This window comes from Myotis yumanensis, unplaced genomic scaffold, assembly GCF_028538775.1.
Source record: "Myotis yumanensis isolate MYYU_CA2020_CCGP unplaced genomic scaffold, mMyoYum1.0.hap1 SCAF_6, whole genome shotgun sequence".
NCBI lineage: Eukaryota > Metazoa > Chordata > Mammalia > Chiroptera > Vespertilionidae > Myotis > Myotis yumanensis.
The window spans coordinates 40061899-40088829 of NW_027223757.1; positions in this window are offsets into that span (position 1 = coordinate 40061899).

Here is a 26931-nt window from a genome sequence, read left to right on the forward strand (position 1 = left end):
GCCCATACTCTACAGATGGTTCTTGTAGAGACTCTCTTCCTGTGTCTTTTAAAAAATATATATTTTAATGATTTCAGAGGGGAAGGGAGAGGGAAACAACCCCCACCCCTCTTCTCCAATAGTGCCCTTCACAAAAACCCTCACTCACAACTCTTCTGATCAGGTGAAGGTTAAGGGCCACTTCCTTGGCCATCTCTATGGACAGTTTCTTATCTCTGTTCAACTAGTCTTGGAAGTAGTCATCACCTAGGACTCTCAGCTTTTGGACCTCAGCTCAAAGGGAGATCCCAGGAGAGTTCTCATTTATCATCCAGTTTTACTACTATGGCTGATTTTTCAGATAAGAGGCCAGTATCCTGCTTTGAGGGTTGTTTGGGGAGAGGGAGGCTGGTGGCCAGTTGGGCAGTCAGCAAGATGAAAGTTGTCTGCAGTAGCATTGAGGAAAACTGTCAACTTGGGACTAGCTTTTAATAAAAACTCTGCCTGTTAAAACAGTGTTTCTCCCTTCTCCATATTCATTTCCATTCCAGCTTTGTATTTAAAAAAGCATTTGCTGTATTTTTTTTTTTTTTAATGTTTACATGGTGTGTGTGTTGTTTTGTTTTTCTGAAAAAGCTAATGGTAAAATCTGAGACTGAACCCAATGGACAAGAGACTTTTAAAATGTACTAGTCATTCAAAAACTAATGTGGCCGCATTTTAAAAAAAATCTCAAAGCAAAACCAACAAAAAACAGAATCCAGGAATATTTGACTTTTAGAAAGAATAAAATAATAACTAGTTCACATGTGTGTGCCTCAATTTGCTAAGTACAAAATGAGTAGTTGGATTAGCCAACCATATCCTCTTCCAGTTCTGATATCAGATGGCTCTCTATGAGTCAACAGAACCAAAATGGCCAAATGTCAGCTACTCTAAGAAAGCATGGCTCAAAGAGCTCAGACAGGCTAAAAACAAAACAAAATACCAAGTGAATTGAACACCTAGGTCACATAAAACCCTGCATACAAATGTTTATAGCAGCTTTATTCACAGTTTCCAAAAACTTGGAAGCAACCAAGATTATCCTTTAGTAGGTGAATGGATAAATAAAATGTAGTATATCTAGATTATAAAATATTATTAAGCACTGAAAGGCATGGAGGAAACTTAAATTCATAGTACTAAGTGAAAGAAGCCAATCTGAAAAGGCTTCACACACTATAATTCCAAATATGTGATGTTCTGGAAAAGGCAAAATTATGATGACAGTAAAAATATCAGTGATTGCCAAGGGGTTAGAGGTTAAAGAGTTAAAAGGAAGGGATAAATAGGCAGAACACAGAGAATTTTTTGAACAGGGAAACTATTCTGTATGACTCTAAAATGGTAGATACACATCATTATATATTTGTCTAACTCATAGTTTTACCAAGAGTAAACCATAATGTACTTTGGACTTTGGGCAATAATGATGTCAGTATAGGTTCATCGATTGTAACAAATATACCACTATGGTACAGATGTCACTAGTAGGGGAGGTTGTATGTGTCTAGGATGGGGGTATATGGGAACTCTGTACTTTCCATTCAGTTTTGCTATTAACCTAAAACTGCTCTAAAAAAATAAAGCTCGTTAATTAAAGAAAGAAACAAACAAAACATAGTTAAACCAATATTAGTCTACGCCCCTTGAAAATAGTGACATTATTAGGTAAAATAATTTTTGTAATCCATATTTAAGCTAAAGCTATTCATGTACCACAAAAGGCAACATAGCCAGGCCATATTGTACCAAATATTTTTATGAAGCTCATGTGAAAAAAAATCAAAGAAACAAGATATTAACTGAAGCCAGGACCAGCTTTAAACAACTTCCAACAATTTCTCCACAATTGTCAGGTTAGAGATGAACCATTGGCTGACATCCAGAGGTCTTATATGAAGAAGTAGCAATCATCCTGTCACATTTTCTGAGAAATACAGATCGAACTATGAACATATCTATCTCTAGAGTAGCCATTAGTTGAATGTTGGTCTTGGACTTGTAATGTGTATGATGAAAAAATGATTGAACAGGAAATGGAAGACATTTACTTACTTTTAAGAATCATATTGAAGTGTCCCATTTTCTGCTGGTCATATCCACTCTTTTATGAGATAAACTCTCTTGGTGTGTCATGTGAGCAAGAGAGCTTCCTTGAAAGGGGTCACTCACACACGTTTGTGTCTTTCCATAATGCCAGGTTTATTAGCCATATAAGCCAATAGAGTCACACACAGATTACACATAGAGGAGACAAGCTTACTCAATAGAAGCAAGCGTCAGGCCGAAGTCCCGGTCACTGGCAATGCCCACAGGTGGGGAGGTGGGCTTTGGTCTCAAGCCAGGCAGCTCCAGTGGTGGCACGTGTTCAGTGGCGTGGAAGTCCAGCAGGGCTCAGAGCGTGACCCGTTGGTAACATGGGGTTTTAGTCTCTATCTCCAACTCTGCCAAGTGTTCTTAATGCAGATTTAATGGAAGACAAATGAGTTTATTTTCTTTACAATCCCATTGTTATCCATTTAAATGAGAACTGTGAACATGAAGAACAATGTTTTGAGAGTAATCAATTCAAGAGTAATCAATATTCAAAGTATTTTTTAGGTGCATAGCCTCATGATGCCCTCTAGTGGCTAACCCACAAGAAAAGTGCCTTAAAAGTCCCACAGAAAATAGAAATTCTCCCCTTTCACAGGTGAAATAGTGTACCTATTAAAGTACGCTGTTATCTTTGATTCCTTTAATGAAAGCAGTAGGGCTTTATTTTCAGCCACCACTGCCTTATTGCCTTAGTACCCTGAAGATCAAAATTAATAATAACTATTGTGTCAAAAGGATGGTAACCATTGAGTACATCCAATGTGTAGATCTGATTCACTACAATTGGGTTTGTCATCTCAGAGTAGGGAAATACACTTCTGAGGGATGATGAGAAAATTCTCCTGGGATTGATCGCTCTGTCACTATTAATCCTTTTTCATCATTGAAATGGATATCTTGGGGGTGAACTGTGATTCCTGGGCCGGTAGCAGCACTATTCCAAAAACAATAAACAATAGACCTAATTGAAAATAAATCAGAAAATTTATCCCACTCTTTGGTGAATGACTTATAGGAATTGTGTTCTATATCCTTGAATTCAACCACAGCCATTAGAGTGTGTGTGTATCATATATAAAAGATGTTTTATAAGATTGAATAAATGTTCGATAAAATTAGCCAAGGTCTTAAAACTGTTTCTTATTCTAAACTTCAGGTGGTTTCAAGTAATTTAAAACTTTAAAATGCTCATACATTGATCCTTTGTATATTTTCCTTTGTCCTATTGAAACTAAACTTATTATTTGAATAATTTTGAAGACATCTCTTTAATTCTTGCTTCTGGGTAACAAATGACAAGTTTCACAGTCTTCCATTCTTCACTGATAAATCTATGGTTTTTTAGATAAAGTTCCATGATAATAGGTAGATTTCAAAGAAAACATTGTTTATAGTAAAGTTGTTTAAATGATCTGACAGACATTGGTCCTTGATAGCAGTGCTTTTTGGAAAGTAATTGAAGCATTTTCTCCATAATAAATTCAACAAATATTTTTATTAGTCTCTCTCCATGTGCCTGCTAGTCTCTATAATAAAGTTAACTAGTTGTTGGCAGTCCATTGTGTAAATATACCACAGCTCTTTTTATCCACTCATCTATTGCTGGGCACTTAGGCTGTATTCAAATCTTGGCTATTATAAACACACTGTATGCGGGTAGCTTTCATCAGGCGCTAACAGGTGGCGCGTGGCGCGGGCCATTTTTGCTAATTTTTTTGCGCAAATGGCAACGTTCAGTAAAATTATGATAACTTTAGTTTATGTATTTATACGTTACCCGGATTCTACTGCTAGTCTATAAAAAAAAAAAAAAGTATTTTAAGACGGCTCCCGCGGAGTACGCGCAATTCACGCGAGCCGACTTAACTCGTTTCCCGCAACCCAAGTGTAAATAATGCTGAAATAAACACAGGAGTGCATTTCTTTCAAATTAGTGTTTTGGGTTTCTTTGGAAATATTTCCAGAGGTTGAATTGCTGGATCAAAAGTCAGTTCCATTTTTAATTTTTTAGAAAACTCCATACTGTTTTCCACAGTGCTGCAACAGTCTGCATTCCCACCAGCAGTGTATTAGGGTTCCCTTTTCTGCACATCCTCAACAGCACTTGTTTGTTGATTTATTGATGGTAGCCATTCTGGCAGGGTGAGGTGATATCTCGTTGTGGTTTTAATTTGCATCTCTCTGATGATTAGTGACGTTGAACACTTTTCAATTTGTCTATATGTCCACTTTGGAGACGTGTCTATTCAGGTTCTTTGCCCATTTTTAAAATTGGTTTGTTTGTCTTCTTGGTGTTGAGTTGTATAAGTTCTTTATATATTTTGGAAATTGACCCCTTATGAGATATATCATTGCCAGATATGTTTTCCATATAGTGGGTTGCCTTTTCATTTTATTAATGGTTTCTTTTGCTGTGCAGAAACTTTTTATTTTGATGTAGTCCCGTTTGTTTATTTTTTTCCTTTGTTTCCCCTGCCAGAGGAGACATATCAGCAAAAATATTGCTACAGGAGATGTCTAAGATTTTATTGCCTATGTTTTCTGTTGCAACTTATGTTTAGGTCTTTTAACCATTTTGAGTTTATTTTTGTGTATGGTGTAAGTTGGTGGTCTAGTTTCTTTTTTTTTTTTTTGCATGTACCTGTGCAATTTTCCCAACACCATTTATTGAATAGACTGTCTTTATTGTATGCTCTTGCTTCTTTCGTCATATATTAATTGACCATTAACGTATGGGTTGATTTCTGGACTCTCTGTTCTGTTCCATTGATCTATATGCCTGCTCTTATGCCAGTACCAGGCTGTTTTGATTACAATGGCCTTGTAATATACTTTGATACCAGGTAGTGTGATATCTCCAACTCTGTTTTTCTGTCTCAAGATTGCTGAGGCTTGTGGGTTTATTATAATAAAATTTACCTACCGTCCTCTGAACTTGTTCTATTTTTCCCAATTTTCATCCCTGCTGATTCCAAAGCTAATGCATTCCATGATTTTCAATTCTTCCTTTCACTTTCTAAAGGCATTCTAAATCTCATCCAATCCTCTGAGTATTGAATCTAGAAATAAGCGGGTCTTACATACATTTGATTCAGATGATCTTAGGTTTACAGGATTCTCAGAGAAGCCTAGTTACTTTCAAGTGACCAAAGGGGTCAGGTCATGCTGAGCCTACTTCAGAGTACATCTGTTTCACTGGGTTAATGTTGGTGCTGACCCTGGCTTCCCAGTTTCCTCCAATTGGCCAGCAGCCAAGGCTGGCCTGGAGCTCCTGGAATCCTTCAAAGAAGGGATTAATTAATCTGGATGGAGATGGTAAATTTCTTCACATTATGCAAGCATGCCCTGGGGGCTTGTAGAGACAGGACAGAGTGAAGAATAAGTGTTTTTTTCTTCTTCTGAGAAAGGGAAATAAATATATGCAAAATATTTTGAGCTGTCTTAAAAAAAGTGTGTTTTTTTTAAGGAAAACACAAACATATAGCCCAATTTGATTAACACTAAACTGGTCAACTCAGAGTGCTAATTATAAAGATGCAATTTAAAAACACAAACTCATTTTCTAATTATACTGACTTTTAAGTATCTATAGTTTTAGTTACAATGGAGTTACAGTGAATCACAATTTAAGGTGTCTAAAATGATGATAGCTTTTGCTTGTTAAGAAAACCAAGCAAAGAACAGAAGCAAACATCAATAGTAGAATAAAATAATGAAGTGATATTCTGATCTTAATATACCCCACAGTGTCCAAAAAAGACATTGAGAAATAAACAGTGATGGAAAAAAACATTGAGCACATATTTGCTGTGTATCTGGTTTTTGTCTTAAGTTTTTTGAATAAACACCATTAAAATTTCATTTGTTTTCACTTTGAACATGTCAACATACTTTTATTTACCTTGCTTTTCAATATTATCAGATTGGAATTTTTTTTCTCTATTTACTAAGCATTTGTATTTCTTCTTTCTGTCAGTTGCTGGAGTACACTTTGTGTGTATGTGTGTGTTTAACTGAGATATTTGTCATCTTCTTACTGATTTATAAGATTTCTATATATTACATATATTAACCTCTGGTATTTACTCTGTAAATATTTTCTCCTAATTGATTGTTTTTCAATTTTATATATGCTGTTTCTTTTAGGTGCCAAAAAAAAAAAAGATTTTTATAATTGTACTTATCAATCTTTTCCTTTGTATTTTTGTCTTTAATATTATACATTGAAATTTTTTTCTACTAAGACTATATAGTAACTTTTATTCTAGTATAATTATGATTTTATATTTTTGCTTTCCAATCTTTAATTCATCTGGGATTCATTTTGGTGCCTTGTATGTTGTAGTAATTTAACTTTATATTTTCCCACATAGTTAGCTGGTAATCTTAACCAGAAGTTGAGTAATCCATTTTTTCTTTGATGGTTTGAGATGCTATCTTATCATGTATTAATATTTTATATCATGTAAGACTGTTTATGTAAAACTATTAACATCCCTTTATCAAATAAAAATTTAGCATTCTTCTATTTCCTCTTTCTCAATTGACTTGCTGCTCTTATTTTTATTATGTTCTAATAATCTTTTACATTTTTTGTACTCTCTTTCAAAGTTTATTCTTGAAATTTGCTCTAAGTTTAAAGAGTATTTTTTTCAGGTTGTCTTTTTTTGTTAATCTCTAGGTCAGCTAGTATATTTTTAATTAAAAAGATAAGAAAGGATGAATGGCCCTAGCCGATTTGGCTTAGTGGATATAGTATTGGCCTGCAGACTGAAGGGTCCCGGGTTCAATTCCGGTCAAGGGCGCATGCCCGGGTTATGGGCTCCATCCCCAGTTGGGGGTGGGCAGGAGGCAGCCAATCAATGATTCTCTCTTATCATTGATGTTTCTATCTCTCTGTCCCTTTCACTTCCTCTCTGAAATCAATACAAATATATATATTTAAAAAGATGAATGATTTCTGGTCTTTCTTTATCTTTATATGCCCAACAATAGTCTGTTGTTCTTATACCTCAGAAACACTGAAGATGAGGACAAAATTTGTGTAGTTATTGTTGTAAGGGATGAAGACAATGATAACTGAAAAAGTTTCCTTTCCTAGGAAATTGATATTGTTTATTTCCTTATATGAGGCTTATAGGATTTTTCTTTTCCTTTGAAATTCAAAATGTTGACCCACTTTAAGTATTTTCATTGATTTTCCCTTATACTTTATCAACTTTTTAGAACTAAGGGTCTAAATCTCTCATTGTTCAGGTCAAAATTCTTCTATAGGATTTTTTTGTTAGCTTTTTGTCCATTTGCTCTGTTTTCTTCTGGAATTTAATATATAGTTATTATATTTTATAACATGATATAAAATATATTATATTATAATATATATTATATATTATAACACATATTAATAATCTCTGCATAATTGAGTTAAGTGGTAGCTTTATTTAGAATGTTTTGATAATTTTCTTCCTTCTGTTTGCAATTTGTTATCACCTTTGGGCTCCAAGCAACTTAAAGACAAGACTGTGTTTCAGATCTGTATATTTCTAATTCCTAGTACAGTGCTTGGCCTAGAGAAGATGACAAATAGAGGTTTATTGAATTATATTGCAATAAAATTGCTCAAATATAAAAAAACTGAAAAATTATTAGGAAATAATTTTTAATGGTAATAATAAGTGTATCTTGGTGTAAAAATGACTGATATAAGCTGTATTAGCTGTGAAGTCTTTTCAGAAATTGTGGTATTATACAAGAACTTTACACTAGCACCAGTAACTTTAAAATCAAACACAGCTCAGCTCCAGCCTCCAGGCACATAACTGTAGTAGGAGTAAAAAGACACGAATCAAAGTATTGAAATAATGACTAATATTGGCCAAGGCTTATAAGGGGAAAGACCAAGCCAAGGGCTCTACATTTATACTCACATTTAATCTTCTCTATATATTTGATAGGCCTTTTATTTGCTGATGAGGAAACTGAAGTTTAGAGGGTCATTAGCTAAAGGTCATACAACTAGTAAGTAGCAGAGCTGGGATTTGAGCCCAGGTCTGATTTATTCCAAAGTCTGTGATCTAATCATTAAACTTTTCCTTTTCCCAGTTCACCCAATGCTGAGGTTCAATGACACCGTAATATTTATTGACTTATTTATTTATTTATTTATTTATCCTTTCCAGAACTCTGATTTGGTTCCATAAAATCTGAATCTTTAAGATGATAAGCCATGGAAATGGGAAGTTTACCCTAGATCTAAAACTATTAAAGTCAAAGTCATCACCCTTATCCTCATTATATTTGCTTTTATCCACATAATTAAATGCCTATTGTTCACTGTGACTACAAAGAAGCAGAAGAGGGTCATGGTCCCACAAAAGACTTACAGTTTCACAGGACAGAATAGTATGTATAGAGAGAGACTTGGCCTCACATTGCTCCTTTTAAAACTATTTATCTTTGCAATTGCTAGGTGTGGTATTTCAAGTTACTCTTCATGATTCTTAGCAGGATAAAGAGATTCTGATGCTGGAAGGGCTGTTCCCAGTCATTCTTTATTTCAAAACTTTAAAAACCACACCTTGCCCATTGCAAGACAGTTTAGACCCCTAGATTGGCCTCCCCAGGTCCTCCAAGCCTGCAGCCTGTGTCAGAATGATATGCTGAGGAACATGAGCTTTCTGTCTTGTGTTGCATCGTAGTGCCAAAGAGGATCCTGGTGACTCTGTTTTGACCTCTGTCTTACTTGTTGGTGACTGGGGCTAAAGTTGCTTTAAGGAGCGGCAGTGATAGCAGAGATTATGAAAAGGATGAACAGGAAGCAGTATGGTATATTAATGAAGAAACTGAGCTTTGGATTTAGAAAGCCCTGGTTTCAAGTCCCTTCTCCACCAATTATTCACTCTATGACCTTAGACAAGTTCCTTAAAACTCCCTGGGCCTCATTGTTCTCACATTTTACATTAAGTACTGAATAAATAATAGTTATTACCTTTAACATGAAATCATAGGGTGGAGTGGGCTTTTTTGTTTTCCTACCTAGCATTCATTTTTCCTTCTTTTGGTAACAACATATTGATTTTCTTTTCTCTTCTTTGGTGTAATTGCTGACCAAAGTTCTCTGTCCTCTCCTAAGCAAGGGGTGGACACATGCCTGGAGCTAAGCCAATTAGACTTCTTGGGGACTTTGAATCTTGAATTAATTGACACTCTGAAAAAACTGTCCATTGATTTGTGCTTTCTGGACCTCTAGATCTGCCTCAATTGCTATCTTCTTTCAAACTTGGGACTTTGGCTACCTCATGTGTTTCTGTTAAAATCCTCTTCTGCAAAAGGTTGGCCAGCCTTAGTGTTGTTTACACCCCCCCCCCCAAAAAAAAAACCCCTGCAACATCTATTCAATCTTTTCCATTCATGTGTGATTGATTTATCTTTGATTTACTCTAAGAAACCAATCTATCGATTACTGTGGTCCTAAACATTCCTCTTGAAAATAATTGAATAATCATCCTAGGCGTTTCTTATATTATTTTATACTTCATTATGAAGTGTATTCATTTTCTCCAAAATGTTTCTGGGCAAATCTGGACTTCATGCCATCTGTGGTAACCTCATTCATAACTGAGAATAATGAATCTGTCTTCTCCATGACATGTGCACCTATGTTGTTGCTCTGCCTGTTCACTAGGCTGAATGTGCCCCGATTTTTCATCTGCTCTTATAGGGTTTCATTTCCAAACCTTTTCTTATCTTGGTTGTCCTCCTCTGAACTCTTTTAAGTTAGCTGGAAAGTGAACTTTATTCAATAATGTCAGTCATCATGGAGATCATGGAGGCCTCATCCTGTCCAGAAGGCAACCATGTAGCTCCAGGACCGTGACATTTATTGTTAATGCCTAAGGTAGCTGTGAATGATCTGGGTCTCCTGCCCAGGCACACCTTCAGCGTGCAATAAACGGGAAAGGCTTAGAAGGCAGGTACCCACGAGTTCCGGGAAGAGTCATTGCTCAGTTGAGCCGCACTAATCAGTTTAATTTCTCTTTATGGCTACTTTGATCTGCAGCTTTTTTTTTTTTTTTAACTCCAAACACCAAAACTGGGTGATAGCTAATAATTATTGAGTGCTTACGATGTATGAGGCACTGTGCCAAATGCCTAACATTTATGAACTCATTTAATCCTTTACATTAGGGTATTATCTTCATTTTATAGATGAGAAAACAGTTATGCTGGGCCCAGGTTACATGGCTAGGGAGTGATGCAGCAGAAATTTTAACTCCTGGGTTTGATGTTGAAGCTCTTGCCCTTAACTATGACCTTTAATTGTTTAAATGCTCAACAGGAACAGGCTAGAAATAGTTGGACAAAAACTTAGTAAGGATTTGTGTTTTTTAAAAGGAAGAATCTTGCAATTCATGTAATATGGAAAAATAATTTCATGGTAAAAAAATGTGAGAAGTGATTCATGCATGTTTTCTTTCCTGGGATTAAAAAGTGAATATTGTATATGAAGGTAAGAAACCTGTTGAACCCACATTATCTAAATTTATTTGAACAGAAAATACCCTACTGTACCAAGAGTGCAAAAACATACAGTTGACTAAACTACTTGTTAAGGGGCTACACTAAAGTATGCATGCATCATAATAAAAATACATTATTTTATAGGAAAGGAAACTGACTCCTGGAGAGATTTAGCTCTCCAAAGGTGTGTATGGTTAAAAAAATTATTTATGAGTGGTCTTATTTCAATTTTGTATAATTTTAATGTCCTTGCTTTGCTTGCATGCTTAAAGTATTTCTTTTCCCCCACCTAAGACCTCAAATGAAGAAAATTCCATTCTAAACGTTATTTTCTCATCTTCTCTTTTGGATGGCTTGGTCATGTGAAGGAAGCATGATAAAGAGGAAAGAGAACTAGCTTGGTGTCTAGAAGCTTTAGGTGGGATTTGATTATTGCCTCTGCTACTTATAGTTGGCTTTCCTGAGAACATTGCTTAATATTTGGGCCTTATTTCTTTTTCCTTCCAGTTCTATTGAGATGTAATTCACATATAACATTGTATAATTTCTAGGTATACAACATAATAATTTGAAGTATGTCTACTCTATATTGTGAAATAATTACCACAATAAGTTTAATTAACATCTATCACCTCACAGATACAATTTTTTGTATGTGATAATGATTTATTCTCTCTCAGCTTTCAACTATACAATACAGTATTATCATCTAGAGTCACCATCCCCAGGACTTATTTTATAACTGGAAGTTTGTACCTTTGGACAAACCTCACCAGTTTCCCTATACCTCACACCCACCTCTCCCCCTTCCCAAATCCCTCCTATGGCAACCTCCAAAAATATTAATATAGTTTTATATATTATTATTTTATTAAAGTATTTTATTTAGGAACTTTATAATAGAGCAATCCAGAAAATTAAAATTCTTTGCATGTAAAGTTAACAGGCATTTAGAAGAGAAGGGAAAGAATATGAGTCAAGAAAGCAATTAACTGAGCAATTAACCAGGAGGTTAGAACTCATGGAGAAAAGTATCTACTGAGAAATAGCAACTAGTGAGACATCTGGTGCCAGTAAGTCTGAGTCATTTCAGAACAAGGCGGTCAATTTTAAGTTGTCTGTGGTTCAGTGATGTAAGGCCCCTCTACCATACCAAGCCTTAGTAAAAATTAACTGCAATACTGTCCTGCACTGATGGTACTTTGAAAACAGGAAGGAATCAGGCCGATGTCCAGTGCAAGTCCACACACTGTAGGAAAACACACACATTGTAGGGAAATGAGAGCACACAGAACTAGGCATGTTGATTCACAAGATGATCTCATCCAGTGGATTTGGGGGTAAGAAACCATCCTCGATGAACAAAAATAGAGAGTCCTCCAAGATTCTCAGGAGGGATTGGGATAAACATTGGGTTTCCCAGGCCATAGGTAATGATGGTTTGAGCCAACTTATTTAAAGCCCACAGGGCAGGGTGACCTAGCTGATTTCAGGTCATTTATGCAACTGAAGAACAAAGAGACAAAGTGCAGTTTTATGGTGTGACTATGTCAGTAATATAAATCTTTAGGTTCGTCTTTCCCAATTAATGTTTTTCCCAGAAGTTACTTTCATTAGTAATTAATTTATGTGTTCATTTGACAAGTGTGTATTCAACACCTACTATATGCCAGACTATAGCAAACATAGCATATCTATGCCAGTTGGAGTAATTTGACTCCACTCAAGCCTTCAGACTGGCTAGTCATTTGGCTCAATTCAGAGGTGGGCATTTAGCCCAGTGAAACACAGACACCCTTGCTGGGTTGTTTGGGGGAAAGAAGCTACAGCTCTTTTCTGTAGGAACTTCTGCTCACCTTCATGAGAGGAGCCTGTTGTGCCTCAAAAAACTTAGCATTATTGCTCTGTGTTCTTTGTTTTATGTTTATTGATTTCAGAGAGGAAGGGAGAGGGAGAGGGAGAGAGAGATAGGAACATCAATGATGAGAGAGAATCATGGACCAGTTGCCTCCTGCACACCCCACACTGGGATTGAGCCCACAACCTGGGCATATGCCTTGACTGGGAATTGAACCGTGACCTCCTGGTTCATAAGTGGATGCTCAACCACTGAGTCACGCTGGCCAGGCTTGCTCTATGTTCTTAACCTTTTCCTTAACTTTCTGATTTTCCTTACTCTGTCTTGTGTGAACTAAATTTCAAAAATAGTTTCCTTATATAGCCAAAATCTTTTGTAATTTACTCTGATACATAGCTTGCTATGACAAAATTTTTGGTGTGTGATCTAATTATTTCCTGAAAAGGTCAAAATCAGTTCTTGAATAGAGCACTTTCTAAAGATTTAAACAGAAAAATAAAAAAGCCCAACGTACTTTTGAAAATTGTTTGGCAGTATCTATTAAAGGTATGCTCTGGCAGTGTGCTCAGTGGTTAGAGTGTCGTCCACACACCAAAGGGTCTTGGGTTCGATTCCCAGTCAAGGGCATATGCCTGGGTTTCAGGTTTGATCTCAGGCCTCACTAGGGGCTCATGTAGGAGGCAACCGATTGATATATCTCTCTCATGTTTCTCTCTCTCTCTCTCTCTCTCTCTCTCTCTCTCTCTCCTTCCCTCTCTCTCCCTCCCTCCTCCCTACCACTCTCGGGAAACATCAACTGAAAAAATATCCTCGGGTAAGGATTAACATACAAAAAGAAGATGAAAAGACATAATCTATAACCCATAAATTCTACTCTTAACATATATACTTAACAGATTTAAATAGATTTATAGATATATATAGATATACTCATAAATAGATATAAAGACATAACAAGAATGGTCATAGCAGTATTATCCATAATAGTGAAATGCTAGAAATAACCCAAATGTCCATCAACAGTAAAATGGATAAATGAATTGTGACATATTCAAACAATTGTAATATATACAACAATGAAAATGAGTGGAGTAAATACAGTAATTGAAAATTGAGGCAAGAATCTTATCCTGGAAGTCATTATGTATAGATATTCAAGAAGAAAGGAAATGGTCTGCATATAGGTATTAGAGTTGGTGACTAGGTCACTAATGACCTTGATATATAACATTGCAAGAGCATGTTAAACAAATAAAGCAGTTGGCAGTGGGCTGGGGCCTGAATGAGGGTTGTTGAAATGGAATTTGTGGGTGTAATAGATATAAATTTTTCTTTCAAGAAGTTTTTCAAGAAGGGTAGAATAAAGTTGGGATGAACGGGAGGTGGGAATTTAAGTTTTATACAAGGCAATGGTACAAAGAAAGAAAAGAAAGCTATTTTGAGAAAATTAAATTCCTGTGTGATTGAAGGGAAGGCTGCCATCCTTAAAGGAAGTGCCCTAGGGCAATAGGGTGCTAGGATAGCTGAAGGAAAACTGGCCAATGAAAAGGTAGATGGTAAATATCTCAGGAAAGTTAAACCAGCCTCGTAGAATAGGAAAACGTAAGATAGAACTATACTCAACCACTATCTTGACTTATAAAAGGAAAAGATACGTCAATGATTGTATTTAGGAAACAAGAGATATTTTCAGAGTCTGTTTTGTAACCAACATAATATTAGTAACTTTGAATAATATTCCTTTCAGACATGGTCAGTATTTCTTTGGCTGGGTGGGGGTTGGGACATAAATTCCATTTTTCAGAACGATCGTATTTACTATTCACTATTTTAGAGACTTTAATCATATCGCCTCTTTGACTTGATCTGCCAAATCTGAGATTTCTAATTCTTTTAATATATCTCAATTTTGATATCACTATAGCACTTATTTGGGCCATCTCTCAGACTGTTTTGACTGAATTGAGGTATGGCGACATAGCTATTTTAGTACAAGACAATGATTCTATTTTCTCTTCTATTTGAATATGCCATTTAAGGATGCTCAGAATTTTTGTGGGTCTTTTGACCACAACAACACTTATGCCTCTGAGAATAGTTGTCAAAGCTTCTGAACCTCACTCCCAGGTAGAAATTGATACATCAGAGTCATCACTCAGTGATGAAGTGATTCTTTTTTTAAAAAAATATATTTTATTGATTTTTTACAGAGAAGAAGGGAGAGGGATAGAGAGTTAGAAACATCGATGAGAGAGGAACATCGATCAGCTGCCTCCTGCATGCCCCCCTCCCCGCCCCCCCCCCCCCCCCCCCACACACACACTGGGGATGTGGCTGCAACCAAGGTATATGCCCTTGACCGGAATCAAACCTGGGACCTTTCAGTCCACAGGCCGGCGCTCCATCCACTGAGCCAAACCGGCTAGGGCGAAGTGATTCTTGAATTCAATTGATTTCAGATACTTTCTTCACCCCACTCACTTCCTGCCTTTTAAGATTTGTATTAACTTGGTTTTGAATTAGGGGCAAAATGTGGTTTAATTTGTAGAGCTCGCCAAATTTGTGTTCAAAGTGTGTCTAATAGTATTATTGGAAGAGAGGGAGCAAATTACACTCAAACTTCCTTTTGAGTTTTCTAGCCATGACCTTAGAAATTATGGAGAAAACCATAAAACCGAATGTTACTTATTATTATATATTATTACATGTTATTATGGGGCACTTATTATTTTATATGTGTGATGATTAATGAGATTTCCCCCTATAAAATTAGAAAGCAAACCTGCATTTTTGGTAATTCCATCCTTGTGTTTGGTACTGTTTTCATACCTTTGATTTAATAAGCACATTGAAAATTTGGAATCAAGTTAGGAATTAGAAGGCAGACTCTCAAACTTTTTATTTAATCCCTAACTATTAAAGCTAGGCACAGAACCATGAAAAGAAACCCTTTATAGGTGAATATATATATAATAAAAATATCTCCATCCAGCATATTCTATATTCCAGGAATGGATTTTAGCACCACCCCGGTACCGATGGCATTGCTCCCCAGTGCTCTGCAGTTCCACCGCAGAAGCCATAGAAGGAATTTCCATTTACACCGCCACCATGATGCTGCCACAGAGCCAGGACCCTACTGACCTTATGGGGTGGCTGAGTCTGTTGAGGATTCATATCAGAGGATTCTCTGCAAAGTTAGCTGGATGAGGCAACTCCAAGTGTTAGAGCACGGATGGGCATGATTCCTGCTGGGTGCCCACTACAGTCACCCCACTGGACAAAAAGAAACTGTCATTGGACCATGATGAGAGTGACAGCTACTGTGGCCTAGGGAGTGGGTGAGAGGAACTAAGTTGTCTGTGGAGGCTAGAACCAGTCCCCATGTGGGCTCCAGGGCTCTGAGGATGGAGGGCTTCTCAGGGAACCTGGATGCTATTGTGTGGCACATCCATAGGGTCGCTTCTCATGTTCCAACTTATGGGTTGAATTATGTCCCCCCAACCCCCCGCCCAACAATTCGGACGTGAAAGTCCTAAACCTCAGTACCTCAGAATGTGACCTCATTTGGAGATAAGGTCTTTACAGAGGTAATCAAGTTAAAGTGAGGTTATTAGGGCAAACTCTAATCCAATATGACTGGTGTCCTTATACAAGGGAAATCTGGAAACAGAGACACATGTAGTCACCAACCTAGGTAACTAAAAGAGAGGACTCAAGGATATAAAGGAAAATGCCAGGGAAAAAAAACCCTTAATTACTAAATTTTACTATTTTAATAACATTATCATGCTGCTTATATGTAAATACGGAGTTATCAGCACAGTTGCCCCAGAACGGGCCTCTGTTTTCCATGCCCCCATATCTCAGGGAAAGTAAAGTAAAACAAGGAAGTAGGAGGATTGAAAGTTAAGGAACTGCTCAAGCTAGAAAGACTTGGATGTTTTTAGTATAAGTGGCGTTGTCAGCGTGTGACAGCAGCGCAGCTAAAGGGAAACGTTTTTCAGGGTCTCACTCCACATCCACTGGTGGTCTCCGATGCACAGCCAAGGGCTTTCGGGTCTTGGAGTGAAGTGTTTACATAATAGGGTGGGAAATGCCAAGATGAGTCCCTTTCAACCTCCTGAGAGAATGGGAACAAATGGAAACTGGATCAGGAGAGCCAGGCTCATGCTCATTACAAAGCATTTCATACAGTGGCTCATGATGAGTACTCAATAAATGTCTGGTGTTTTTATCACCATATTTCATTAACTCTGAGGTAAACTTTAAATTTTTTTTCTGGAGTATTTTAAAGCAACATCAGACATCATCTCACCTGAAAATACTTTCAGGATGAATTTCTAAGTTGTTGTTTTTTTAATTAATCCTCACCCGAGGATATTTTTCCACTGATTTTTAGAGAGAGTAGAAAGGAGGGGGAGAGACAGTGAGAGAAACATTGATGTGAGAGAGACACATCGATTGGTTGCCTCCCACATGAGCCCTGACCAGGGCAGGGGATTGAGCCTGCAACCGAGATGTATGGTGTGTGCCCTTGACTGGACTTAAACCTGGCACTCCAGTCCACTGGTTGACACTCTATCCACTGAGGCAAACTGGCTAGGGCTGAATTTCTGTGTGTGTGTGTGTGTGTGTGTGTGTGTGTGTGTGTGTGTTTAAAATTATCAACTGCTCATTAAGATTTTCTGATTGTTTTCAATTTTTGGCTTTTAAATTTCTCAATCATAACAGAATTTCTGCAGACTCCCTTCACTATATACACCCACATACCCATCTGCACCATAGACTTGACCTCCTCCTGCCTGTTGCTGTCATCAAATTCATTGCACTCCCCCACACATCCAGTCCCCCATGTTTGCTCTGATTTCCATTTCCTCTTTCCCACTCAAAGGATATTGCTCCAGAAATTCTTCATTTTATTTCTTACATCTTTTAATATTTCCCTTTCATTGAATCATTACACCAGCACCCACACATGCTGTATTTTCTAACAATTTTAAACTTTCTCTTGGATCCACTTTTCCTTCCAACTAGACCTCATTTCTCTCTCTCTTTGCACCAAAACTCCTTAGAAAAGTTATAAGGCACACTCCCCCCCCCCCCCCCCCCCGCTGCCCCCCGACCCCTCCTCAAATTTTTAACAGCATTGAAATCAGAGTTCCCATAAAATGAATACTCATAATCATTTCCATGGGTCTAGCAATGATTAATGTAGAGCAGACCTGTGGCTACTTCTTTTGCTGGCCTTGCCATGAGTGTCAGAAGCTCTAGTTGAACTGTACTGGTCTGAGTTGATTCAAATCCTGGTTCCTCCAATTATTAGCTCTGTGATCCTGGGCAAGATTTTTTTAACTCTATAAGTCATAGTTTACTCAAATATAAAATAGGAGAATAATAATGCAGTTACTAAGTATCAAATCGTTTTTAAGAATCAAATCAGATAATACATGTTAAATGCTTAGCAAAGTGCTTGTCACAGGGTACTCATCCTCATAATCGTACATCATCTTATGTGCGCATGTAAACACATGTATCATGATTAATGATGGGCTATACCAGCATAATCATAAAGGGTTTTATTCACATTATATAACAAGCAGGGCAACATTTTACTCTTTGCCCCATCCTCTCTTAGTGAAAATACCTGCCCCTCAGCATGACACAATCATAGTGTTATCAACCTAGCAAGGACCACCAGAATATTGTAAAAGGCAAAGTCTTTTTTATGATCTTCAGCAATCTATTGACAATTCAAATGTAATTAGTGGGGCAAAACAATAGTTTGCCTCTTTTAATTATTGTTCTATTTTTTGACATAATGTTTTAATTATTGTTTTCTTTCCTCTTCTCTTCTCTTCTGTTTCTATTGATTTGTTGCCAGTTTATTGTGCCACCAGGACCTCCCTGTTCTCAATGAGTTGCCCGAAGGGGATTCTGTCTGCTTCATTGTTTCAAAGTAAACCAGATCTCCAAATACCTACAAAACTAAATCAGAACTTGAAGGGATCTTTCTAAAAGGAGGAAAAACTAGGAGGAATAAATGAAGCATAAGCTTCAAAGTATACAGGGAAGTTTAAAAGAGAAAGCCACAGTTACTAACTTTAGATCTAAAAGAATGGTTATTAATAAATGTGATTATTATTAATATATCTATTTAAAGAATTAATGCAGAAGAGCAATAAAATAACAGATTAAAAAAAAACTTTTTGCTTTTATTCACAAACCAAATTATTTTTTCCAATCATATTAGGCAAGCGGTATTCAGGTGAGAATAGCCTAAGGATGGATAACTATTGTGTAGTATATTATCAAGTCCATTTATCAATGAATTGGTGTTCTCTGTTGATTCTTGATTTGTTGAAAAATTTCAGTGGACTCTAGGGTGCAAGTTTAGTGAAAGAACTTTAAAATGGCAGTAAAAGATAAGACATCTATTAATGTTTGTTTTTACAACTAGTAAGCAAAGAAGAGATGTGTTCAAGCAGGGAAGGGCTTATTCTATGTCAGAAACACCATGAGTGATGACAGTACTATCTCCAATAGACTTGGGTTTGAGTGTTGGCTCCACCACTCAGTGGACCTTGAGCAAATTACTTAACTGTCTGAATCTCAATGTTGCTACCTAAAAATGGGGACAATGTTAGAATCTTCTTTATAGAGTTGATATGAAGAATTAAATGAGACCATGCATATAAAGGATATAGTAAGTGTTCAGTTCATATTGGTTATTTCTATAATAGAAGTATGAAGCCAAGTCTCAGTGCAGAGCCTGTTCAGTGAAGATACACATAAATATCTCCCCTCTAAAGGCAGCAAAAATAAATATCCAGAGTACTGCAGAGTGATAGGGCTGGGAGCACTGGCTGGGATTTGGTATCTTTGTCTGAGTGTGTTCTCTTCTCCCATTCCCTGGAATAAATGGCATTCCGGGTCTGGCTGGTGTGGCTAAGTGGTTGAGCATTGACCTAGGAGGTCATGGTTCCAATTCCCAGTCAGGGCACATGTCCAGGTTTTGGACTCAATCCCCAGTGGGAGGTGTGCAGGAAGCAGACAACCAATGATTCTCTCTCATCATTGATGTTTCTATCTCTCCCTCTCCTTCCTCTCTGAAATCAATAAAAAAATATTTTTTAAAAAATGACATCCTGGAGCCACTGTCATGGTGTAGGTCCCAGCGTCGCCCCAATTGAAACTTGGTTGTTTTTTTTGAGAAATTTAGTTTGATAAGGATCTTGAAACAATGATATAATACAGTATTTCACCTGACCCATAGTAAGATATGATGATTTGGCACATATGATCATACATACACAATGGAAATAAAAGTTTTATAAAATAATACTCTTATGAGGTGTCCTCTTATATTTTCTCTTCTCTTTTCTTCTTCCCTGTCCTACCCTGTTTCGTATTTTTTTAAAGTATTTGGTTTGACCAAATTGATTTCACCCCCTGCTCCGCCTACAGTCTGAAAGATGTGCTGTCATGGACACTGTTCTCTACCAGATTCCTGAGGTCGTCTTTGCTCTCTTTGTTCATTTTTCAGCATCGTTGTCATCGTGTCTCACAGTGAAGCAGGTGCTGTTACATGACAGGTAAATCTTACTGGCAGGAACCGCTTTCTAAGCTGGATGAGAATTTCATTGTGAACAGGCTTTTGGGGCATGCTGAGATATAACCTTTGAAACACAGAATTTGGAAGCAGAGAGGGTTCTTTTGGAGTTGAGGGTCAGGCCATAATACCTTGCTGTTTCTCAGAGGGTTTTGAAATATCTCTGACGCCTACATGTGCTTCCACTTCCTGAGCATAGTCATGGACATCAAACCCTTCAGACGGCTGATCTAGGCCTGCTCATTTACTCCTTCAGCCCTTTTGGGTCTGGATAGCCTCTGTGACTGCTGCCTGTGCTTTTCTATAAAGGTTACTTGATGAGGAGGAGCAGGAGGAGGGGCGGGAATCTGCTCATTTTCAGCAGCGCCTCATGGCCAGAGCTGCTGAAGCATGCAACGCAATCAAGTCTGAGTGTTCTCCAGAGCTGAGAGATGTAACACCAATAGGGCTCGTTGGGAAACTGGCATGGGGCATCAATCTTAATGCACCTTACATGTTAAAATGTTAGGACCCAGAGAAGCCCCTGCCTCTCTTAAGTTGGCATCCTCAGCAGAGAAAAGTGTCCTATGCTACATAGCATTTTTGTATATCATATCTCTTCATTAGCTCACAAGCTCCTAACCAATATATATATATACATATATATATACATATATATATATATATACATATATATATATATGTATATATATATATATTCCTCTGTAAGGCATACACATTGATTGTTCACACTTAATCAATATGAATTGAATGAACAATAGGCTATGGCTACATTTTCCAGATTTGCAATTTAATTTTAGTTTGCTCTATAATATGAAAGGTTACTTTTCTTCCTGGAGTCTGGGTTGACTGCATTATATTTGAAAGTTTTAGAGAGAAATGTAGAAGAGCTGACAGCTTGTGACTGTGAACAATTAATTGGTTATCTGTAGTAATAGGGACGTCTGAAGTCTGTCTGATGACATGAATAGAATGTGTGAAACTTGTAAGAATTCAAACAATTTATACAGCTCTAAATATCTTGGCAATTTTATTTTTAAAATTATAGACGTGATGAGAGAAACTTAGGATGAGTTGGGCAAATTCTCTTCCAGACTGTTTTGCTTTGATTTGTTTTCTTAACAGTACTGAAGTGACTACAACAGAAGAACTGGTTAAGATGCAGTTCTTCTTTTGTTTCAGTGTTTGAATGGTTTTCCAAAAGGCCCAGTTTGCAAATGCAGTTTGGGTGGGAGTAAACTTGCCCCTGAGCTAAAACTCCAAGTTGCAATAAAGATCACATTTTCTGATAGAGTTAACATAAACACATGAGACACAGGGGTTCTGCAGAAGGCATCCGGGAATGAGGACTGGCCACTGGCTCAGGTTTTCATCTTTTATTTTCCTCATTTCTATTGAGTCTACTAATGATACTTAAAATAAAAAGAAACAACTTCTTTTACTTAGAGTCCTATGAGCTAAAGAGAAAAATGTAAAACTTTGAAAAAGACCTCAAATCTGTAGGCTTCATTAAAAGCAAAACAAAAGAAGAACCAACTGTAATTTCACAAGGACAACAGTGGCCATACCGCCCAATGAATTGGTGACCTCCTCAGTCACAAAGATACGACATACACTGGAAAAGATTGATCAGCTAAGGCCAACTGGCAAGTAAAAGGCAGAATTGTATTGACAGCCCAAATGCTGTCAAGTGCCTTGTGGTTTGAAGAGTGATTCAGAAGAGCTTAGATGAGAGACAAAGTGGCCATTTGAATACTGACAAACTCAAGAAGTGTGCGTGTTCATTAGGAACTTGGGGCTTAACTTCTGCATTTTAGGGGATAGATGAGAGTATGTGTATGAAGTGTATGAAGTGTAGCTAACAGAATGAGGTGTTCCAAGAATGCAGTCATCCACTAAACATAAACTGAGTACCTACTATGTGGTTTATATTTATCTAATTAGTGGAGAAATACAAAAGCTCAGATCCTTAAGTGCCTAAAGTTGGAGCACTCTTCTTTCTCAGTTCTCTCTCCCCAACTCCCTAATTCTCCAATGTATTCCCTTCCCATCTCTGCACACCACAGCTAAATCCAATTCAGGATTCAGTTTTCAGCTTAAGTGTGACTTCTATGGAACAGCCTCCTGCCTGCCCCCTATCCCCTGCCCCAACTTGGCTGAATTCCACTTGTACAACATGTCATTCTTGTCCTTCCCAAAAGTTTAACACAACCACAGATAAATAACTACCTATATAATTATTTGTTTAACGTTTGCTTTCCCCACTGGGCAGAAAGCCTCCATGAAGGCAAGGACAGACCTGCCTCATTCACTGTGTCCTAGGACCTAAGCAGTCTCGGGGCAACAATAAAACAATTACAGGTCTGCCTGCCCTCCCCCACCCCCTACCCCCCACCCCATTATGTCACTGAAATCAAAACAATATACCTGTGTGGAAATTAACAAACTACTTTTGGATTTTTAGGTTTTTCTGACCATAAAATTTTGGATCCACATCTGTTGCTTTCCTGGAAAGGTCTAAGCAGAACTTGATGGCCTGCCAAGTCATCTGACTTTTTCACATGGCAATTTTTCTAGATTCACATAACTTAGTCAGTGGGAAAGCTGGCATTTCAACTCAGGTCTGACTGACTGCAAAGTCTGCCATATTCCATCACACCAGGCAGGAGGAGCAGGAGAGGAAAGGAGAAAAGGAGAACAGCAGAAGCTGAGACATGGTTTCTGCCTTCACGGGACTGGCCTATATGTCTAATGCTGTACTATAAATGTCTAGCACCAAGTTTGGCTTCTTGTAATCATTCATTCATTCATATAGTTGGTATTTATTGAGTATCTAATGTGTGAAAGGCACTGGGAATACAGAGGTCGATAAACTCTGGCTTATGAATTTGAACAGCTCAAGGTGTAGTGGGGGTGACACACGAGGCAACAGATGGACAGTGGTTCAACATGGTCACTGATGTGACAAAGTAAGAACAAATTTCTGAAGGAACACAGTTCTAATACTCAAGGTCTCCACTGGCAATAACACCTATTTTAGAGTAATAACTTTTTATTTTAGAACAATTTTAGGTTCCCTTTAGTTAAGCTTGTAGCATTATTGACATATCCCTTGAATGTTCTCAATCCAAGAAATGCTACTTTATGCTCATAAGGCAGACACACACACTGCATATCTACATTGAGATTCTCATGTAGGAAAAATACTCATTATGAAAAGTCCTATAGCACCGAAGAGAAGCATTTAAACAGACTTTGGATTAAGATCAATATTTTTCTCTCTTCCTACCCAATATTACATTTACTGGAATCAAATCCGGGACATCTTCAGTCTGCAGGCCGACGCTCTATCCACTGAGCAAAAGTGGCTAGGGCCAAGGAATGATTTTAAATGCATTTCCTGCTCAAACCTCCCAATCCTGCTCTCTCTACTACTGAAGTTCTCATTGCACTTGATGGTACCTTCATCCTTCCAGTTGCTTAGGAATCTTTAACTCCTTTATTTCTCAAGTTCTTTTTCCATATGATAAGAAATCTATGCATTACACTGAAAATATATCCTGCATCTGATCTCTTCTTCCTACCTTGGTAGGCCTCACCTTCATCCTTTGTTTGGATGGTAATAGCCTCTTAATTGATCTCCCCGCTTCTGCCTTTGCCCACTCACTCACCTTAGTGTATTCTCCACACAGTAGCCAGAGTGATCCTTTTAAAACTGCCCAATGGCTTCCCATTATAGTCAGAGAAAAAGAGACAGGATCTACATCCGCCTATAAAGCCCAAACAGATCATTCCCCGCACCTCTCTGACCTTAGTCCACCTCCCCTCCCCTTCATAACTCCACTGTAGCCATATCTTGCCTTCCTTTTGTTTCTTAACCCTGCTAGCAAGCTCCTGCCAGACCAGTGACTCTGAGCTGTGATTTTGTTTTCTTTATCCTCCAGGGGACTTTTGACCTTTTGACAATGTTGGGAGAACTTTTGTTGTTACAACTGGGTTGGGGTGTGTGCCACTGGCCTCTGGTAAATAGAGGCCAGGGCGGCTGTAAACATTCTTCAATGCATTGCGCAGATCACACCGCGGAGAATGACCCAGCCCGTAACGTCAGTAGTACTGAGGTTGAGAAACCGGATTATCTACATGTCTAACTCCCTCACCTCCTTCAGCTCTGGGCTCAAATGTCACTTTTTCAATGACGCTTACCCTGATCACCCTGTTTACATGTACATACTTCTGCTCTCCCTTATTTTGTTCGATGCTTTCCTTTTACACAACACTTATCATTCACTGACATTCTATACGATTCACTGATGTTTATTATTTATCTTTGAGAGGAAGCAGAATATATGATGTCAGAATATGCCATCTTGGCATGTGGATTATTTTGAACTAAAGACAATCAACACCCAGCAGATTCAAGAAAAACACTTAACTCCTAAAAGAATTTCGAAAAGGGGACTGGCTCAGAAAGCGAATTTTTACCAGAAATAACTTCCATGTGAGTGACCTACCTGTGTGGCAGGACAGACATCTAATTACCAAGTGTCTGCTCTTCTCATCATCCTGTGAGTTACCCTCCTCCCCTTGGAAGCTCTGTCCCATTTCTTAGCTCAGGATAGCATGTCTGGCTTGTCTTTGGGTCTCATACCCTTGTGGGGGACCCCGTCTGTATATAATTGAATTTGCTTTTCTCCTGTTAATCTGTCTTCTTTTAATTTGATTAAACCCACCAAAGAACTTAGAAAAATAGAAGGACAAACATTTTTTCCATTATCTTCTGTCTGCCCAGCTAGATTATAAACTTTAGGAGAGCAGGCACATTTATATTTGTCTGCCTCGTTTACTAATGGGACCAGAAGAGTGGCTGGCAGTAGTCAGCCATAAAACATTTTGTTTTATAAATAAAGTTAATGCTTATATGTGAAAGACTTGCAGTGGGACTTTGGTAAGGTATGAACTTTCTGTCCTTACTTGCAACTCAGTGTCCTCCTTAGAGGTTTGTTAAAGGAAATAATCGTCGTATCAAAACCATCACTGTGAATCATCTATATTGATGGGTAGTTTGAAATTCTGAATTTGGGGGCTTGGTGACCTTTTCTTTCTGTATTTTATGACATCATTTCAAGCACTACCAAAATACCTTTGAAATAATTAAAGTAATATTACTAAAACGCTCTGTGTTATTTTTCTCCAGGTATAAATAAAAGATGTGCATTTAGGCAACTTCCCTTCTTTGTAATTAGTGTGACTATCAGGCAATATTTATTTAACAATTTTACAATTTGACTAAGTGATGATTTAAAAAAGGCCAGTAGAGAATATTTATTATTTTTAGACTCTGAAAGAAAGAGAAGCTTAGATCCTTTATCCCACCAATGCTATTTTGTAGGCATTACTACAAATTTTAGTGTTTTGCCCTCCTCAGTTTGAAATGTCGCCAGGCATAACGAATTAGTTATTTCCTTTCAAAGTTCAATAGCCATGATTCCCAGTAGGTTTTTATAATGGTTTTCTTTTTCTTTTTTTTTTTTAATTTTCACGCCGCAGTGATTTTGCTTTTACTGTAAGATGATTTTTACTAAATAGATACCAGTTGGATATACTTTTTTGGCACTTGGAGGCCTCTCTAGCCTGTTCCTCTTTAAGAACAACATTTGTCTCTCTGGAGGGGAAAAAAAGAACTAGTTTGAAAATGCCCTAGCTTGTTTGGTTCAGTGGATAGAGTGTTGGCCTGCGGACCAAAGGGTCCTGGGTTTGATTCCAGTCAAGGGCAAGTATCTCGGTTGCAGCTCCTCCCCAGCCCAGGCCCTGGTCAGGGCTCCTGCAGGTGGCAACCAATTGATGTGCTTCTCTTACATCGATGTGTCTCTCTGTCTTTCCCTCTCTCTTCCACTCTCCCTAAAAATCAATGGAAAAAATATCCTCAGGTGAGGATTAACCCAAACAAACAAACAAAAAGTTCAAAAAAACATTGCTTACTCTCATAATTTTGCAAATGTTTTCATTCAGATCTTATCATTCCCATACCCCCAACCTGTTTCACACTTAAGTTGCTCATCACACAAGTTGTCTGGAAATTCAGTACAAGGCAACCACACATTTCCAAGTAAATTACAAGTTTTGAGAGGATAGAAATTTGTGGTCTGGGCACACACTCTGATTCTTTTCCTTCCTAAGAAAGAACATGTAAGGTTGCTTTGCTGTTTAAAGGGTGTTCATTCTGCACATGTCCCTCTTAAACCTAATGAGACAAAAATACGGGAATCCTTTTCTTTGTTCTGATGGCACATTGGGCTGGTTGCGACACACAGGAGGGAAATTGGCAAATGGATTTTTACTTTTAAGCAGAGCTTTCAAAATAAATTTTCAGGCAAATGTTTGGAGGCATCTCAAGAAATGCCCTGTGATCTTCAGCTGGACTGTCAAGTTATTTCCCCCCTTCTAAACATCAGTAGCTTTACTGCTTTTCTGTGAAATAAACAGAGCCAATTTGGGAACGGGGAGAGGGGGGGATCAGTAATTACATCTGATTTCCATTAGAATTTCTCTTTTCTGTGTTAAACAAAGAAACAGACTACCAAAGCAAAAATCTCGTTTTACTTTCATGAATTTTGAATGCATCTAAACAAATTGTTAATAATTTTATAGGGTTCCCCAAAACTTCCAGGAGATAAATGTGGACAATTTCAATCTTGTGATTATTCTTAGTTTCTTGACATTTACCCTCTTTCATTTATAAAGTAACTTTCTTTAACCAGAATTGGTAAAGAAATAAGAGGTCTGTGAAAAAAGTCCCAGACTTCTTAGGGTTGACTTTATT